Below are 20527 nucleotides of genomic sequence, written 5' to 3' on the forward strand. Positions count from 1 at the left end.
ATTTATATGGTCAATTAATCTACACAAAGGTGTTAAGAATGCACAATGGGGAAAAGATATCTTCTTCAATAAATGTAGTTGAAAAAAATTGACAGCTACATCAAAAATACCAAATTGGACTACTTTCTCCACCATATACAAAACTAAACTCAGTGGATTAGAGACTTATATGTAAGACCCAAAACCAAAGTATAAGACTATACTTTGAGAATTATCACCTCTAAGTGAGTGGTTTTGGCTAAATGATGTCTATTTGCCTGTCCTTTATTTTATTTTATTTCCTTTTTTAACATCTTTATTAGAGTATAATTGCTTTACTGCCTGCCTTTTAATTTAATAGGTTTTAAAACAAATTGTATGGTTAAAACTGTTTATGTTCTGATTTTGAAAAGCAATTAAATTATTGTTTTACCTCCTTATGCTTAGGTAACTTTTAAAATACTTGCTAAAATGAACACACTTTAATAAAAAACAAATCTCCCATTTATTTAGAAATTTTGTTAGATCATTAAATACGTGTAAAATGAAATTTCAGCTTTCAGAAAAAGGTAAAAACTATACTTTATTCTTAGATATTAAAAAATGCAAATCAAAATAACAAAGCAAAAATAGAACTAGAATGGAGCCACCAACTTCATCTTATAAGGGAACTCAATCCTCATTGTATTAGTGAAGAACTGGATCCTGATATGAGAAACAGAGTCTTGGAAAACAATAATATACACAGAAAACAGGGATTTAATTTTCTCTCTCAAACATACATATAATGTTCAAATGTAGTCATCCAGGGCTCCATAAGATCATCAGTGTGCCATGTTTCTTCTATTTTTCTGCTTCTGTATTCTGACAGTTGGCTTATATATTAACTTTATTTTTTGTCATAGCAAATTACAACAAATGAAGTGGCTAAACAATACAAATCTTATAGTCCTGTAGGTTAGATATCCAACATGAGTCTTAGATAAAATCAAGGTGTCAGTGAGATTGCATTTCTTACTGAGGTATTAGAAGAGAATCTGTTTCCTTGCCATTCTCAGCTTCTAGGGACCATCCACATTCTTTGACCCCCTTCCTCCATCTTCAGAGCCAGCCAAGCTAATATTGCCAAAGCAAAAATGGAACCAAGTTCCAGCAGTCCATTGGTAAACATTTCTCTTCTGGATATCCACAGGGAGATGTTCTGAGATTTTAGATCAATTTTCTTGAAGACACACAGACAGCCAGTCACTGCCTGAAGTTCAACAGCTATTAGTATTTTGTGGGAAAAAAAAAAGTTTGTGAATAAAACATAGAAGAGTCTAAAGTGAAGTCCCCATAGTGAGATAATATTTTATAAAAATGATGTCAATGCAGGTGTGGCTTACTAATACTTTTGAGAGGATTTACTTTCCAGCCATCTCACTGCATAAGTGCTACATGGTTTTCATTAATTTTAAACTGTGCTTCAAGTATCCTCCAACATGTTATTTGCCACTGACAAGACTGGGGGCTGTGGTAGAACATTCTCTGGATGATGTGTTTTATCATATGGGAACAGATGTGGATTGCAGAGGCTCATCTCAGGGTCCATAACCCAAATCACACTTACAAAGTTTTTTTATCATGTAAGCAACATAGTCACAAGTTCTAAGCATTAGGACGTGGACATCCTTGGGGATTATTATGGACTATTATTCTGCCGACATCTTATACCTTCCTTGGGTCATTTCATTATCACAAAATAAGGTGCCACCATTTCAGTCACCATTTCCTTCTTCCCAGAAGAAGAAAAGATTTACAGGGAAATGGAAGTAGTGCCTGCTGACGGACTCACCACCTTTTTAAGGAAGCTTCATTAGAAACCCACCCAGCCATTTCTTTTTTTCCTTTTTTTTTTTTTTTCTCTTATACAGCTGGTTATTTATTTAGTCCAGGGCCCAACCAAGGTTTACATATTACATTGGTGGGGTTTTTTTTGAAATCTTTATTGCAGTATAATAGTTTTACAATGTTGTGTTAGTTCCTGCTGTGTAAAAAAGTGAATCAGTTATACGTATACATATATCCCTATATCCCCTCCCTCTTGCACCTCCCTCTCACCCTCCCTATCCCACCCATCTAGATGGTCACAAAGCACCAAGCCGATCTCCCTGTGTATGCGGCTGCTAACCACTAGCTATCTATTTTACATTTGGTAGTGTGTATATGTCCATGCCACTCTCTCACTTCATCCCAGCTTACCCTTCCCCCTCCCCGTGTCCTCAAGTCCATTCTCTACATCTGCATCTTTATTCCTGTCCTGTCCTGAGGTTCTTCAGAACCAATTTTTCCTTTTAGATTACATATATATGTGTAACCATATGGTATTTGTTTTTCTCTTTCTGACTTCACTCTGTAAGACAGACTCTAGGTCCAATCACCTCACTACAAATAACTCAATTTTGTTTCATTATGGCTGCGTAATATTCCATTGTACATATGTGCCACCTCTTCTTTATCCAGTCAACTGTTGATGGACACTTAGGTTGCTTCCATGTCCTGGCTATTGTAAATAGAGCTGCAATGGACATTGTGGTACATGACTCTTTTTGAATTATGGTTTTCTAAGGGTATATGCCCAGTAGTGGCATTGCTGTATCATATGGTAGTTCTATTTTTAGTTTTTTGAGGAACCTCCATACTGTTTTCCACAGTGGCTGAATCAATTTACATTCCCACCAACAGTCCAAGAGGGTTCCCTTTTCTCCACACTCTCTGCAGAATTTATTGTTTGTAGATATTTTGATGATGGCCATTCTGACGGTGTGAGGTGATACCTCATTGTAGTTTTGATTTACATTTCTCTAATGATTAGTGATTTTGAGCATCCTTTCTTGTGTTTGTTGGCAATCTGTATATCTTCTTTGGAGAAATATCTATTTATGTCTTCTGCCCATCTTTGGATTGGGTTGTTTGTTATTTTGATATTGAGCTGCATGAGCTGCTTGTATATTTTGGAGATTAATCCCTTGTCAGTTGCTTTGTTTGCAAATATTTTTTTTCCCATTCTGAGGGTAGTCTTTTCATCTTCCTTATGGTTTCCTTTGCTGTGTAAAATGTTTTAAGTTTCATTAGATCCCATTTGTTTAATTTTGTTTCCATTTCTTTAAGAGGTGGGTCAAAACGGATCTTGTTGTGATTTATGTCATAGAGTGTTCTGTGTATGTTTTCCTCTAAGAGTTTCATAGTGTCTGTCCTTACATTTAGGTCTTTAATCTATTTTGAGTTTATTTTTGTATACAGTATTAAGGAGTGTTCTAATTTCATTCTTTTACATGTAGCTGTGCAGTTTTCCCAGCACCACTTATTGAAGGGGTTGACTTTTCTCCACTGTATATTCTTGCCTCCTTTATCAAAGATAAGTTGACCATAGGTGCATGGGTTTATCTCTGGGCTTTCTATCCTGTTGCATTGGTCTATATTTCTGTTTTTGTGCCATTATCATACTGTCTTGATTACTGTAGCTTTGCAGTAGAGTCTGAAGTCAGGGAGCATGATTCCTCCAGCTCCATTTTTCTTTCTCAAGATTGTTTGGGCTATTCGGGGTCTTATGTGTTTCTATACAAATTGTGCAATTTTTTGTTCTAGTTCTGTGAAAAATGACATTGGTAGTTTGATAGGGATTGCACTGAATCTGTAGATTGCTTTGGGTCGTATAGTCAATTTCATAATGTTGATTCTTCCCATCCAGAAACATGGTATATCTCTCCATCTGTTTGTGTCATCTTTAATTTCTTTCATCAGTGTCTTATAGTGTTCTGCATACAGGTCTTTTGTCTCCTTAGGTAGGTTTATTCCTAGGTATTTGATTCTTTTTGCTGCAATGGTAAATGGGAGTGTTTCCTTAATTTCTGTTTCAGATTTTTCATCATTAGTGTATAGGAATGCAAGAGATTTCTGTGCATTAATTTTGTATCCTGCTACTTTACCAAATTCATTGATTAGCTCTAGTAGTTTTCTGGTAGCATCTTTAGGATTCTTATATATGGTATCATGTCATCTGCAAACAGTGACAGTTTTACTTCTTTTCCAATTTGGATTCCTTTATTTCTTTTTTTATCTCTGATTGTTGTGGCTAAGAATCCCAAAACTATGTTGAATAATAGTGGTGAGAAGTGGGCAACCTTGTCTTCTTCCATATCTTAGTGAAAACTGTTTCAGTTTTTCACCATTGAGGATGATGTTGGCTGTGGGCTTGTTCTATATGGTCTTTATTATTTAGAGGTAATTCCCTCTATACCTACTTTTGGAGGGTTTTTATCATAAATGGGTGTTGAATTTTACTGAAAGATTTTTCTCCATCTATTGAGATTATCATATGGTTTTTCTCCTTCAATCTGTTAATATAGTGTATCACACTGATTGATTTTCAGCTATTGAAGAATCCTTGCACTCCTGGCATAAATCCCACTAGATCATGATTTATGATCCTTTTAATTTGCTGTTGGATTCAGTTTGCTAGTATTTAGTTGAGGATTTTTGCATCTATGTTCATCAGTGATATTGGCCTGTAGTTGTTTTTTTTTTTTTTTTTGTGACATCTTTGTCTGGTTTTTGTATCAGGGTGATGGTGGCCTCGTAGAATGAGTTTGGAGGTGTTCTTCTCTGATATTTTGGAAGAGTTTGAGATGGATAGGTGTTTTCTCTAGTGAAGCCATCTGGTTCTGGGCTTTTGTTTGTTGGAAGATTTTTAATCACAGTTTCAATTTCAGTGCTTGTGACTGGTCTGTTCATATTTTCTATTTCTTCCTGGTTCAGTCTCAGAAGGTTGTGCTTTTCTACGAATTTGCCAATTTCTTCCAGGTTGTCCATTTTATTGGCATATAGTTCCTTGTAGTAATCTCTCATGATCCTTTGTATTTCTGCAGAGTCAGTTGTTACTTCCCTTTTTTCATTTCTAATTCTATTGATTTGAGTCTTCTCCCTTTTTTTCTTGATGAGCCTGGCTAATGGTTTATCAGTTTTGTTTATCTTCTCAAAGAGCCAGCTTTTAGTTTAATTGATCTTTGCCATTGTTTCCTTCATTTCTTTTTCATTTATTTCTGATCTGATGTTTGTCATTTCGTTCCTTCTGCTAACTTTGGGGTTTCTGTGTTCTTCTTTCTCTAATTCCTTTAGGTGGAAGGTTAGGTTGTTTATTTCGGATTTTTCTTGTTTCTTGAGGTAGGATATATTGCTATAAACTTCCCGCTTAGAACTGCTTTTGCTGCATCCTATAGGTTTTGGGTCATTGTGTTTTCATTGTCATTTTTTCTAGGTATTTTTTGATTTCCTCTTTATTAAGTGATCTCTTGTTTTTATAGTGCTTCATTGTTTCGCCTCCATGTGTTTGTATTTTTTACAGTTTTTTTTCTGTAACTGATACTAGTCTCATAGTGTTGTGGTCCAAAAAGATACTTGATACAATTAAATTTCCTTAAATTTACCAAGATTCGATTTGTGACCCACGATATGATCTATCCTGGAGAATGTTCCATGAGCACTTGAGAAGAAAGTTTATTCTGTTGTTTTTGGATGGAATATCCTGTAACTATCAATTAAGTTCATCTTGTTTAGCATGTCATTTAGAGCTTGTGTTTCCTTATTTATTTTCACTTTGGATGATCTGTCCATAGGTGAAAGTGGGGTGTTAAAGTCCCCTCCTATTATTGTGTTACTGTTGATTTCCCCTTTTATGGTTGTTAGCATTTGCCGTATGTATAGAGGCGCTCCTATGTTGGGGCCATAAATATTTACAACTGTTATATCTTCTACTTGGATTGATCCCTTGATCATTTTGTAGTGTCCTTCTCTATCTCTTCTCATAGTTTTTATTTTAAAGTCTATTTTGTCTGATATGAGAACTGCTCCTCCAGCTTTCTTTGATTTATGTTTGCATGGAATAACTTTTTCCATACCCTACTTTCAGTCTGTATGTGTCCCTAGGTCCGAAGTCGGTCTCTTGTAGAAAGCATATATACAGTTCTTGCTTTTGTATCCATTCAGCCAGTCTATGTCTTTTGGTTGGAGCATTTAATCCATTTACATTTAAGATAATTGTTGATATGTATGTTCCTATTTCCATTTTTTTAATTGTTTTGGGTTTGTTATTGTAGGTCTTTTCTTTCCTTTGTGTTTTCTGCCTAGAGAGGTTCCTTTAGCATTTGTTGTAAAGCTGGTGTGTTTGTGCTGAATTCTCCTAACTTTTGCTTGTCTGTAAAGATTTAATTTCTTCATCAAAACTGAATGAGATCCTTGCTGTGTAGAGTAATCTTGGTTGTAGTTTTTTCCCTTTCATCACTTTCAATATGTCCTGCCACTCCCTTCTGGCTTGCACAGTTTCTGCTGAAAGATCAGTTGTTAACCTTAAGGGTATTCCCTTATATGTTATTTGTTGTTTTTCCGTTGTTGCTTTTAATATCTTTTCTTTGTATTTAATTTTTGATAGTTTGATTAATATGTGTTTTGGTGTGTTTCTCCTTGGATTTATCCTGTATGGGACTTTCTGTGCTTCCTGGATTTGATTGACTATTTCCTTTCCCATATTAGGGAAGTATTCAACTATAATCTCTTCAAATATTTTCTCAGTCCCTTTCTTTTTCTCTTCTTCTTCTGGAACCCCTATAATTCAAAGTTGATGTGTTTAATGTTGTCCCAGAGGTCTCTGAGACTGTCCTCAGTTCTTTTCATTCTTTTTTCTTTATTCTGCCCTGAAGTAGTTATTTCCACTATTTTATCTTCCAGGTCACTTATCTGTTCTTCTGCCTCAGTTATTCTGCTATTGATCCCTTCGAGAGAATTTTTAATTTCATTTATTGTGTTGTTCATCATTGTTTGTTTGCTCTTTCGTTCTTCTAGGTCCTTGTTAAACATTTCTTGTTTTTTCTCCATTCTATTTCCAAGATTCTGGATCATCTTTACTGTCATTACTCTAAATTTTTTTTCAGGTAGACTTCCTATTTCCTCTTCATTTGTTTGGCGTGGTGGGTTTTTACTTTGCTCCTTCCTATGCTGCATATTTCTCTGTCTTCACATTTTGCTTAACTTATTGTGCTTGGGGTCTCCTTTTTGCAGGCTGCAGGTTCATAGTTCCTGTTGTTTTGGTGTCTGCCCCCAGTGGGTAAGTTTGGTTCAGTGGGTTTTATAGGCTTCCTGGTGGAGGGGACTGGTGCCTGTTTTCTTGTGAATGAGGCTGGATCTTGTCCTTCTGGTGGGCAGGACCATGTCTGGTGGTGTGTTTTGTGGTGTCTGTGAACTTAATATGATTTTAGGCAGCCTCTCTACTAATGTGTGGGGTTGTGTTCCTCTCTTGCTAGGTGTTTGGCATGGGGTGTCCAGCACTGGAGTGTGCTGATCATTTAGTGGAGCTGGGTCTTCGTTGAGATGGAAATCTCTGGGAGAGCTCTGGCCAATTGATATTACATGGGGCCAGAAATCGCTGTTGGTCCAATGTCCTGAACTCAGCTCTCCCACCTCAGAGGCTCAGGCCTGATACCAGGCCAGAGCACCAAGACCCTGTCAGCCACACAGCTTACATGTAAATGAGTTAAATTCTCCAATCCAAAGGCACAGGGTGGCCGGCCTTCTATGCTCCACTTGGTCCTTCAGCTGGGCGTTGTCCTCTTGGCCTGGTCAATATGGAGAGCCTGCTTTGTAACCAGGTCCAGCTGTATTCCCTAGCACCTAGAAGAATCAGCTGATACTCCCATCCTCCCCTATCCCTGCTGCAACTCGTCATGATCCCGGAGCTTCTGAGTTTCCACCCCTCATGCTCCCACCAAGCCATTTCCACCTTCATCTAATTGAAGTAATTGAATGTCCAACTGGGTGTCACATGTGACCTAGCACACTCGTCTATCATAATAAGAAGTCAATAAATTATTACCAAAATCCATAAATTAAGAAATAGTAAATTGGGAGATTGGAATTGACATATACTTTCTATTATATATAAAATAGATAACTGATAATAACCTACTGCATAGCACAGGGAAGTGCACTCAATACTCTCTAATGACCTTTAATGAGAATAGAATGTATAAAAGAGTGGATATATGTATATGTATAACTGATTCCCTTTGCTCTACAGCAGAAACAAATACAACATTGTAAATCAATTATAATCCAATAAAAAATAATTTAAAAACAAAATAAAATTGAATAGAATACAAGTTAAAAAATTCTACAACCATAAAAATTAAAAAAAAAAGAAATAGCAACTTTAGGGTAGAAAATGGAAATATGGAGTTAAATTCAATAAATAAATATCTATAGGAATTGCAGTTTTTTTGTCTGTTGTTCTGCAGAATAGACCATATCGAAGGTCAGTGGGAAGATAAAGGAGGGAATTTCCTTGTCCTCATAAATCTTACAGCACTGTACAACTTGTTAAAATGTATGCATGCATGCATACATTAATAACAAAATAAAATAAAAATCGGATTTGTTGACTAGCATTCATCATTTTAGTTTTTACTCTAGACTTTGTATAAAGATGGACACTAGGGCTTCCCTGGTGGCACAGTGGTTGAGAGTCCGCCTGCCGATGCAGGGGACATGGGTTCGTGCCCCAGTCTGGGAAGATCCCACATGCTGCGGAGCGGCTGGGCCCGTGAGCCATGGCCACTGAACCAGCGCGTCCGGAGCCTGTGCTCTGCAATGGGAAAGGCCACAACAGTGAAAGGCCTGCGTACTGAGAGGCCTGCGTACTGCAAAAAAAAAAAAAAAAAAAAAGATGGACCGTAGTATTTCATCATTATATATAAGTTCATCATTATATGTTAAGTTCAACAAGATCTTGTCCTCCAAACAGCTGCAGAAAAGCTTCCTTTAACTAAATAGTATATATCTTATTAATTTAAATGTTGAGGTTTAAAAAAAAATTATCTCTCCACTCATTCTCCTATCACTTTATCACTTATACTAGATATACATATGTAACTTTTCAGTGTCTTAAATTAGAAGCTCTTAGGAAAACAAAAAGTATTTGTGCAGCTTTTTTTACCCAGAACCTCAGCAGAGCTATATTTAATAGATGTTAGAAAAGACATTCTATAGTAGAATTTCAAACTAGCATTCTTTGGTGATTGGAACATTGTACATTTTGATTAGATAAGTTTTTTAATTTCCAAACATTTCTCTTTAAGAAGAGAACTAGTTTAAAATGTTTTCCATGTATTCTCACATACATTAAATATTAAAGTAGAAAAATGAGACAGACTTTAGAATGACTCTTTCTGTATTTGAATATCCTGCATTTTATAACATGATCGCTGAACTTAGTTTTCTTTAAAGCACCATTGTTCGTTTACCATTTATTCAACATTCTCCCTTTTGCTCAGAAAAAAAGAAACTCAATTTCTGTGATGCTGAATGGAACTTTTGACAATTTAATAAAGAAACCTCAAGAGTGCAGAGGGTAAGCAGAGAGAAGTTTTTTCCTCATATCAGGAAGTAGCACTGAAGTGGTAAATATACGGTTTTATTTCTGTTCTTAGTATTATATCCTGGCCTGCCTGCCCCTAGTTTTAAACTGGAAAGTATCTCAGACAATTCTCTGAACAATAACCATTTTTTCCATTTTTCTCATGATTTGCTACCTCTATTAGATGGGAGTAGCAGGCACTCACAGGTAGTTCAGATTGAAGGAGGATCTATGCTTCCTCCCATCCATTTTCTTACTGTTCTCCATGTCCCCCTCCCCAGCTCTGGCCAGCCAGAGGAATGTATTATAACCTATATACTCACAAAGGAATTTCTGGCTGTATTGTGTTGAGTTGTGAAAACATATACATGAGACATGACCCTAGATAGGCAGGGGTAGCAGCACACCTTGGGCCTGTGCTTTTCTATGATTCTATTTAAAATCATCTAAAGTATCTAATTCTCTGAGGGAAGAAAAAGGTGATGTGTATCACTAAGTGATATATCCAAGCTGGACCCAATTACCTAAGAAAATCCTGGATGTGATCAAAAATAATACTTCTCTCTCCTTAAAATTACATTGTGACTGTCCAAACACAAAATAATAATGATAGTAATAGTAATATTTTGCTAAATGACAAGAATGATTCTAGGACAGTATCTGATTTTTAAAAATGAAAAACAGTGCTTAAAAACATTGGAATTAAAGTAAATCAGTAATTCTCAACTGAGGTGATTTTGCCCCCTGGGGACACTTGGTAATGTCTGGAGACAATTTTGGTTGTCACAGTTAGGGGGTTCTACTGGCATCTAGTAAGTAAAGGCCAGAGATGCTGCTAAACATCCTACAAAACACAAAATAACTTCAACATTACAAAAAAATTACTGGCTTAAATGTTAATAGTGCCAGGATAAAGAAACCCTAGGTAAATGTTACTACAGACTGCACATTTGTGTCTCCCTGGATTGTATATGTTGAAGCCTAATCCCCATTGGATGGTGATTGGAGGTGGGGCCTTCCGGAGGTGATTAGGTCTTAAGAATGAGCCCTCATGAATGAGTGCCCTCATAAAGGAGACCCTAGAGAGCTCCCTGCCCTCGTCTACCACATGAGGTTAGCAAAAAGACAGCTGTCTGTGAATGAGAAAATAAGTCCTCACCAGACAGAAAATCTGCCAGTGCTTTGATCACGGATTCACCAGTCTCCAGATCTATGAGAAATAAATTTTTGGTGTTTATAAGCTACCCAGTTTATGGTATTCTGTTATAGCAGCCTGAACAAACTAAGACAGATGTTAATTTTAAAATCTATTTATTGCAGGAAGCAATGATAAAACTAAAAGAATAAGAAAAATATAGTACATTATTTTGGACCTGAAAATGAGATAACTATGATATGCCATATTATACAATCAAAGCAGGCAAGAAATATATCAAATGAAGTACACCTTCTAGAAGCAGATGCAGGTCATTTCAACACTCTCAGCCCTTTCAGTAACTAATAAGTTTAGCTTCTATTGCAGTTCTGATACTTCTAAGTTTTCTTAGAAATTTTATATGTAGAGGGCAAAGAACTCTTTGGGAAACATTGTCCCTTATATAGCAGTAGTGAATCTTCTGCCTCTAGCTGAAATTGATCTTTTCTAACAACTGTGTTTTAAGTATGTTTCCTGCTCAAATGTTACCTTCTCACTAAGGGCTTCCTAACCTCCCCAGGAGAGAATTAATCACTTTCACCCTGGCGCTGCAAGGATACTTAGTGCACATCTCAGTTACAACTCTTTTCACATAGTAATTATTTTAAAATCTTGCTTATCATTTTCCCAAAGCCCGAAGTCTGGAGTTCATCGAAGATTGAAATCACATCTTATTTTTCTTAAAACTAAGCATAGTGCCTGGAACATAGTGGATGCTTAATAAATATTGATGGAATGAATGAATGAGAATGAGTATGTAATTTGGGTTGTAAGATTCAGAAGATCTTAACTTGAACTTTTAGATACAATGAATGGAATGTGGATAAAAGCCTCAACCACCCAAACTTTGCCTAAACATATAAAACACATCACAAGTTACACTCTCTTCAGACTTTAGTATCAGAGACTTGCAGAGTGCACAATGTTTGAGTGGGCAAGGCATATAGCTCCAGAGACCATCAAATACCATTGTGCATTCAGTGACAAAATGGAAGAAAGGAGGGAAGATGGGAAAAACAACAGTTCCCAAAAAGCTACTGGGCATATAACCATACATCATTCTCCACTTTCCACCCCCAGATTCTATCCTAGTGAAACAGGCTTCAAAGCAGAGAACAACTTGAGACTGAACTCTTTTTTTACCCCAAAAAAGAGACCATTTTATTATGGTGTAAATAAAGTGTACTTGAGGGTATTATTACCTAAAGGAGGATAAAATCTGCCAGAGAATGAAACAAAATGTCAATTTGAAATACTAGTCTTTGTACAGCCTCCTTGGATTAAGGCACCATATCGTATGCTAGAATTTCATACCTTTTCCTAGCTGACACATATTTTGGTTGGGGGTGAAGTGGAGCATTAGAAATGAGGAAGGGATTTCTGAGTTCAGATATACTGTAGAACAGAGTGAAGGCAACTTTTATTTTGTAACATTTACTTCTACTTCCTCTGTGACTTACAAAGACTATATCCCTCTTGAGAGAGAATCCTGTGAGAGCAATGCATAGATAGTTTCCATATGAAATATTAAAAGTGCCACAATCTTATTTCACTGGGAAAAAAAAAAAACTCATTGCAAAACCTGTCCTTATTAACTCTCTCTCTTAGATTCACAATGATTAAGGTGTGTAGGAAGCAAACTGTGAAATGCCTATCTTATTGCAAGTCACACCCTCATAGCATTTTGACAATTCCCAGTAAAGCTTGGTGATGACCCTCACTTACCCTTGTTGACATCTGTGTGTCCATTGCATATTGCATGATTCTAAATTAACTTTCAAAACACCAGTGTCTCATATTCAGGAGAAAGAAATAAATCCAGACTAAGGTGATATTTTGGTTTCTCCTAGTCCTTTCTTAGGCCTACAAGAAGAATATATTTTTATTAACTTTTGTCCCCAAATTCTTGAATACTAGAAATCCATATTCAGTTTTTACTTAGGTTACTTTGCACATTTCTATCACATTTTAACACACTTATATTATGTTACAAGGATATATTCTGGATTCTACTGTAAATAACATACTTAGTAACAATAATTAATATACATTTTAGTTCTATTCTTCTAAATTGTCTAATAATTCTCTCTCTCTCTCCTCCCCCCTCTCTCTAGTCTTAATTTTTACAAAGTCAATTAAAACTTTCTTCTGAAAAGAAAAACATCTATTTATATATGGGCATAGGATAAAATGTTCCCAAAATGCAATCAAATGTGTAATGCCCTGAATGTTAGAACAACAGTTTCATATAATTTGGATTAATTTTTCCCACAGAAGTGTTGAAATGATGTTCTAAATCTTTCAATCCCTTATTCCAATCTCCCAAAACTACCACAACTCTAAAGATTGTTTATTTTTTCTGTCCTACTGTCATCAATGAATCAAAATGGCACTCTATCTGTTCTTTACATTCATATGAAGAAGAAGAAATGTTTTGAGTCATAGAATGGTTAAAAATATCATTTAGACCTGGTAAAAAATATTAAGGACATTCAAGTTCTGTGTGAAGTTTGACTAATTTCTGAATGAAAAATTCTTTCTCCTTGTAACCTAGAAATGTACAAGTGTCTGCTTATTAGTTAAGGACCTAATATAAAGTCACAGGAAAATCATCTTATATATAAATACAGTAGTTAATTAGAGTCACATGGAGAGCAACCTCTTAAAAAGAGAGAGAAAAAAAAGAAAGAAAAGAAAGAAAAATGAACTCTGTACTGAGAAAATAAAATGCCTGAATATACTCAAAAAAAGAATAATAGGAACAACAATAAACCTCTGAAGTACAATGTAGTGCATTTGAAAAGTGACATAGGAGGAATTGCATCCATGAGAAGGTATATCCATGAAGAAAGAGGGTGAATTGAAGTGAGATATATTCCAGGTAAATATTATGTATAAATTTTTTTACAATTGACTCACTGATATGTTTTCCTCTGAGATTTAAAAGTAAACCAAATGACATAAATGAGGGAAAAGCAAAAACTGAGAAAAATGAATTTGTTTATAAATTCTGGAACTTATTCTGTTTGATGGATGAACAATGCATTTATGTAAAATGTGAGCATGCATTGAATACAGTGATTAACAGCTCTGCTTCTGAGACCAGACAAACCTAGTTTCCTTATACCACAGAGTCTTTATTTCCTATTTTTAATGTGAGGCTGGTAGACTTATTGAAAGAAATAATATTCAACACATAAAGAGCTTATCTCAGTGTCTGGTATAGAGGAAGTCTTTCAAAGTTAGATGTGCTATAGGTAGAGACATAAATTCCAGGGTCTTCCTTGAAAGATGATTTTTACTGGGGAGATGATCTGAATATGTTCATGTTTGTAGTGAGAGAAATAGTTAATGTAATTCTTGAAAAGAATTTATTCTAGCTCTACAACTGCATGATCACATTTTCATAGAATCAGAAGTTCTGCATATGGAGAATATGACTAGATATAGATTACAAACTACTTAAAGTCAGTTTTTCATTCTCTTACACATTCCCCAAACCATTTTATACAGGTATATGCTCAAGGAGGATAAGAAAAATGTTGACTCAATAGGTAGATCAATGATTTTACATATCTAAACACAGATTGTTATTTCTATTAATCCATCACTCAATTCACAGATTTCTTTTCTACCTATCAGGATAGCAACCCCTGTCATGTCAAAGACAGCATCTAAGCACTAAAACCAGCACAAACACAACAAGACATATTGTGCACAGAAGTTGTGCACTGCTAAGATGAAGACATTATAATGAGAGCAAAGTAATAATCAGAATAACAATTTGCCTACAGAAGACAAATTTTCTTCCTTAGAAGGAATGCCTACCGAGAATACCAACAATAAAACATAACATTTCAAACTGCTCATCTGGGATATATTTTCTTATTAAGCAATGCATTTCTTATTGTGATGAAAAGGAATATGGATTCATGGCTAATGCTGGTAAGTTAACAAAGATAATGTGTTTCAATAAACATTAATTTATCATTGCATTGCTAAGAAACAAAAGGAAATAAAATAATAAAGAAAGAAGGGATGCGTTGGAGCAGAACAGTATAACCTATCTAGGAAAAACAAATTAAAACAGGGTAGTTGGCAATCAACTAAGTAAAGTATTTAAAATTAAATTCTTTAATTTTGAAACAAAACCCAAAGTTCTATTTCATCATTAAATTAAAGTGACCATAATTTAAGTAAAACTTGGAAACAATGTCCATCCAAAAAAGAATAAATGAGATTATCAGGTACAACTTAGTAGCATATTGAAAACCTAATTTGTGAGTGGAAATTCTTTTTTTTTTTTTTTTTTCTGTGGTACATGGGCCTCTCACTGCTGTGGCCTCTCCCGTTGCAGAGCACAGGCTCTGGACGCACAGGCTCAGCAGCCATGGCTCACGGGCCTAGCCGCTCCACGGCATGTGGGATCTTCCCGGACCAGGGCATGAACTCATGTCCCCTGCATTGGCAGGCGGACTCTCAACCACTGCACCACCAGGGAAGCCTGTGAGTGGAAATTCTTATTATCCAAGAAGTTTTTTCCAAATAAACTAATTAGCTTTCAGTTAGCTGATCATTGTAGATGTCTTCAAATATCCAATGAAGTAATCTGTCATCCTTTTGAAATGGAAAAGAGTTTAAGAATATTATCAATAATGTTGTAAAGTTATAGGCTACTTCATGAAACTCAAAACAAAGGACAAAAAATAGACCTATAGTAATTCTAAACTAGGGTCTTGAATATGTTTCTTGGATAATTGTTTCATAACAAAACAAAATATTAACTTAACTGCCATATTTGCTGGTAATTCAATTCTTGCCTTTCCACACTGTGTGGAAAGTATACTTTAAGAAAAATGAAAATCTTACTAACATCAAAAATCACTTTTCAATTAAAAGTCTTCACCCAAAAAGAATTTGGAAAAATAAAAAATATTTATAGGGTGGAGTGGTGTGTGGAAAACCCTAGAATCAGTCATTTTATACATTCTGTTTTGTGTGAAGCTTCACTTTAAAGTCATGTAATGACATTCTTAAGAAAATCCCTGGGTGATTAAAGACAACATAAACAAAGATGACTTGATTATCTTTAATGTCTCATAGTTTTGACTGTGCTTTTTTATTTCTGAGGTACATTAAAAAAAAAAAAACTACAAGTATAGATGAGATAGAAAAAAGAAAGAGACAGGTTTTAAAAGGGGAAGGGATGGATCCAAGGGTAGGACAGTCTGTCACAGCAACAACAACCAAGAAAGGAAAATTACCATAAAGGAAATAGTCCTACATGAATAAAAGATTAGCTTTATACGAATGGCATGTACACACCAACTTCATTTCAAGGATGTTTTGCTTTGTGGAAACCAAATTGCTGATCACAACATGAATGTGGTGCTGAAACTATGTCACACAATCTTTGAGTCTGGCACATCTATTTCGTATAAATACTACGAAAATTCAATTCTCACACCAATTTTCCCTATCTGAAAAACCGCAACATATTTAGCTTTGACTTGTCCACATATATTCTTTATACATTAAATTCTCCTTTTTTATTTTTCATTTGCTTCTGAATATAAAGTAGTACAACTTGACACTAATGGATCCAAACAATACTAGGTTATTTATCAGTAACCCAGATTATCTGGAACATGTTAATATCAAATTTTATATTATTATCAAAAATTGTTTTGCTTCATCACATTTTAAATATGAAATGTAATTAACATAGCATAAAATTCACCCCTTTAAACAATACTCCAGTTGCTTTTAGTATATTTGTGGGGTTATGCAACCATCACCAGTAATTATTTCAGAACATTTTCATCACCCCAGAAAGAAATCCTATACCTGTTAGCAGTCTCTCCCATATTCCCTCTCCCCTCAGCCAATGGAAACCACTAATCTACTTTCTGTCTCTATGAATTTGCTTTTTCTGAACATTTCATATAGGTGAGATTATACAATAAATTATCATCAAAGTATGATCACAAAATTTAAAAACATAGAGAATCTGCATACCCTTGAGAATATGACAGTAGAGCACAATTAAATATTTATATAAAATAATACTGGTAGGCAGAGAAATGTGATGGAGGAAGATGTGTGCAAAAGATTATTGGACATAATATCTTATAATGATGCCTCTTAAAAATATTTAAGTCTCACCTCTTACTAAATCAAAATCTCCAAGAAGAAAGCCTGAGCATCTGTATTTCTGAAAAGTGTTTCTGGGAATTATGATATTTAGCCAGGTTTTGGAACCATTGCAATAGGCCATATTTTGATTCATTTCTAATGAAGGCTATTTCTAGCCATTGACTGAATGACACATTTGCAGGTATTTAAGCCATTGAATTATTCTGTTTTGAAGAAAAGAGAAAAATATATAAATAAAAGATTCAGTAACAATCACATTCTATGCTAATGTTTTCATAATCTTTTAGCTTCTTTATGCAGTGATTAATTGCTTAATTGTGTTTCTTAGACATCTACAGATGTGTATAATTTAAAAATTTTGAAATGAAAATTAGATTCATATTTATTTAGATTTCTTTGTTCTTACCTTCATTTGTTTTGCATAAACAATGCTACACTTACTCATCCAAATCAATGCAAACAGAGAAATCATGCTCCTGCAAATTATTTCATTTATACTTTTAAATAGAATCATAATCACCAGAAGAAAATATTTACTTGATAGTTCAAGTGTCATGAACATTTTACATATAATTTATTTCTTTACTTAAAAAAGTGATCAATATTGAATTGAAGATATGATAAAAGATCAATACAGTTTCATTTCCAATGAGTGAGTACAATGTACCAATAAGTATACTTTATTCTACATTCCCTTCACAAATATTTTTCCATCAGTATCTGCTTCAAACTTAGTAACTAAATGCTTCCACTTATTTTAAAGTGTAATTTCTTTTTTAATCCATCCCTTCATATTTAACCTCCCTGATACAAGATTTGGTAAATTGAGTTGCCAGAAGTTTATGAATGTTGCATAATATTTATTGTTAAAATAGAAATGCTGGCATGAAACTACTTGAATGATGTGGTAAAATCAGAAACTTGCCCCATAAAAACAGACTAAAATATGTGTTGCACATGTGATATTTATATGTGGAAGGCAAGGGAGGAAGCAAGAAGGGCAGTGGTTGTATTTAGATGAGGCATGAAGATGGGGAGGGAAAATTAAGAGTTTTAAAGCAACTTAACTTTGAGATTGAGTCTTCATCAAAAATATAATTCCAGATGAAGTTCTGTCTCAGAGCTGGCCTTAAATATCCAAATGTATCAAAGAGCATATAACTTCCATAGGTTTCTTAACCACTCCAGCAATTTTCAGGGGGAAAATATACTGCCCAAATCCAATTCTTTGTAAATTTTTTACTCTAATATTAGATGATGTAGTGTACTCCATTCCTAAAACATTTTAAGTGTCTTGATTCTCCTTAATTGATTACTATTTACTCCTATAAAATTCTGATTTTTAACATCCCTACTTCCTGTTATTTCCTGGGCAATCTTTGCAACTGAGGTTAGTAGGCAGAATGCTATGTCAATATATGGAACTAAAAACAGATTGGGTCAATGATATTGCAATTCATTGAGGAAATCCTACGTTTGCATCTGAATTTAAAAATAGACCTTTCTTCACTGGCTTACTTTTAGTTTCAGAGTTAGTTTACTGTTTTGGGTTTTTTGGTTGTTGTTTTTTGGGGTTTTCTTTTTTTTTTTTGCGGTACGCGGGCCTCTCACCGTTGTGGCCTCTCCCGTTGCGGAGCACAGGCTCCGGACGCGCAGGCTCAGCGGCCATGGCTCACAGGCCCAGCCGCTCCGCGGCATGTGGGACCCTCCCGGACCGGGGCATGAACCCGTGTCCCCTGCATCAGTGGACTCTCAACCACTGCACCACCAGGGAAGCCCCTTGGGTTTTTTTCAATTAACTTTCTATTAGCTCTGCTTCTAATTCCTCAGTTATAGATTTCTTTTTCTCAAGGCAAAGTAGATAATATTTTGTAAAACATTTAAGACCTTATTAAGGGGTCCTTCAGGTTAATCCTTTCATAAGGAGAGGAATAGTTTCCATTGAAATTAATCACCAGTCTTCTAGTTAATCAGTTTTACTATTTCAGGTTTTCATATGCAGAATTTATTCCATCAATTACATATACTCATAATTTTTCCTTTTTTTTTTTGGTCTCTCATCTGTCTCTTGCTCTGTTGCTTCACTCTGTCTTCCTTTGATCTTACTGATAGTTTGTATTTTTGAACACTGTTAAATAGCTGATTAGCCACTTTTGTTACTTCTAATATCAATACATCCAAAATAAAATTTCTCCAATTTTTCCGAGGTTATAATCCACACATGTACCTATAGAATGTACCATATACCTCTGGCTTTTTATTGTCAGACCAATATTCATATCTTAAAATAAAACCTGAATTGTGGTGTCAAATTGTGCCAACATGATATTTTCACTAGATAAGCCTCAAGCAAGATTGTGTTCTGGAGCGCAATTGCTTGGGTCTCTTAATAACCTTGTTCTTTTTATACCTATATCCAAATTATTAAATGATTTATAACTTATCAGAGTTTATCTTAAACTCTAGTAAATCATGCAATACAGCAATAATGTTTGATTTGAAAACATAAATGTGTGTATTCAAATGACACACATGACTCAGATCTGAGGACTGGATTCTAATCAAATCAGTACAAAAGCAAATTTAATTCTCCAGCCAGAAACATGGTTCTTGTGCTGGATTTCTTTTTTTCCCCCCCTTATTCTGATACATGCAAAATTCTACTTTTCTCTCTTCTCCCAATAAGGAATTTATTGGCTGTCTGCATAAAGTATGTTGCTCTCATTCTGACAAGGTAAAAGCATTAGTGCTCTACATAGTGATATTGTCACCACCACCCTTCCTCACTGTTGCCTGTTTACTTTTTGCTCCTAAACTACAGAAATAGAAAGTGATTTAAGTTTTACTTTTCTCCTCTAGAGTCATGATGAATAATCACAAGGATGAGCCAATATGTTTTAAAAATCCAAAGGATAATAACTCTGTTGTATTCATTTTCTCAAAACATATGCCCCCTAGAAAGCATATTTCATTTTTGAAACATTAAAAAGTATTACCCAGCATGATATTGGATGGATTCATAATTTACAAGTCACAAACTTACAAATTCAGAATAAACCATTAATATTTATAAGATGCTATAGTGCCTCTTACCTAGATTAATATATACCGAAACTGCATTTCTTTCTGAAACTGAAACATAATTCATTTTACAAATGACTGAGAACCAAAAAGATATAATAATTCCACAGTAACAAGGGGAACGATGAATGCCATTTTGGAACCCTGCCTCTAGCTTATTGGCACCAGGACCTGGCCCTACCCACCAGCCTGTCAGCATCATTACTGGAACACGTCAGGCCAAGCAACTAGGTAGGCAGAGACATAGCCCCAACCACCAGCAGGCTTGCTGCCTTCAGACCCCATGAGCTCACACCCACCCCAGGACTCAGTCCTGTCCAGCAAAGGGACCAGAACCCAGCCCCATTCACCAGCGGTTCAACAAACAAACTCCAGGACATAAAGGGCCCTGCAGTCAGAGATCCTGGGACCCAGCTCTACCTATCAGTTAGTCAGCAGTAGCCCCAGGATGTTCTGGTCCTCAGCCCTGCATACCGGCAGGCCAAAACCAGCTCTGGGACTCCTGGCCCCTGCAGACAGAGGTACCAGGACATGGCTCTACCCATCAGCAGACAGATCCTGGCCCCACATCTCTGGGGCTCCACAGACTTCTCTGTCAGAACCCAGTCCACCCACCAGCAGACCAGCACCAGCCCCAGGAACCCTAAGCCCCAGCCCCACCCACCAGCAGGCCA

General features: G+C 35.5%; 1 long non-coding RNA gene across 1 annotated transcript in view; it reads right to left on the reverse strand.

Moving 5' to 3' along the window:
* The window catches only part of LOC137220735 (uncharacterized), a 38284-nt gene extending 25818 nt beyond the window's left edge, over nt 1-12466 (reverse strand). The window contains exon 1 of the long non-coding RNA XR_010941767.1: nt 12342-12466. This is a non-coding gene — a long non-coding RNA (uncharacterized lncRNA). The remainder of the gene's footprint in view (nt 1-12341) is intronic.
* Nucleotides 12467-20527: the final 8061 nt, after the last annotated feature.

Source organism: Pseudorca crassidens, chromosome 3 (genome assembly GCF_039906515.1).
Source record: "Pseudorca crassidens isolate mPseCra1 chromosome 3, mPseCra1.hap1, whole genome shotgun sequence".
Taxonomy (NCBI): Eukaryota; Metazoa; Chordata; class Mammalia; order Artiodactyla; family Delphinidae; genus Pseudorca; species Pseudorca crassidens.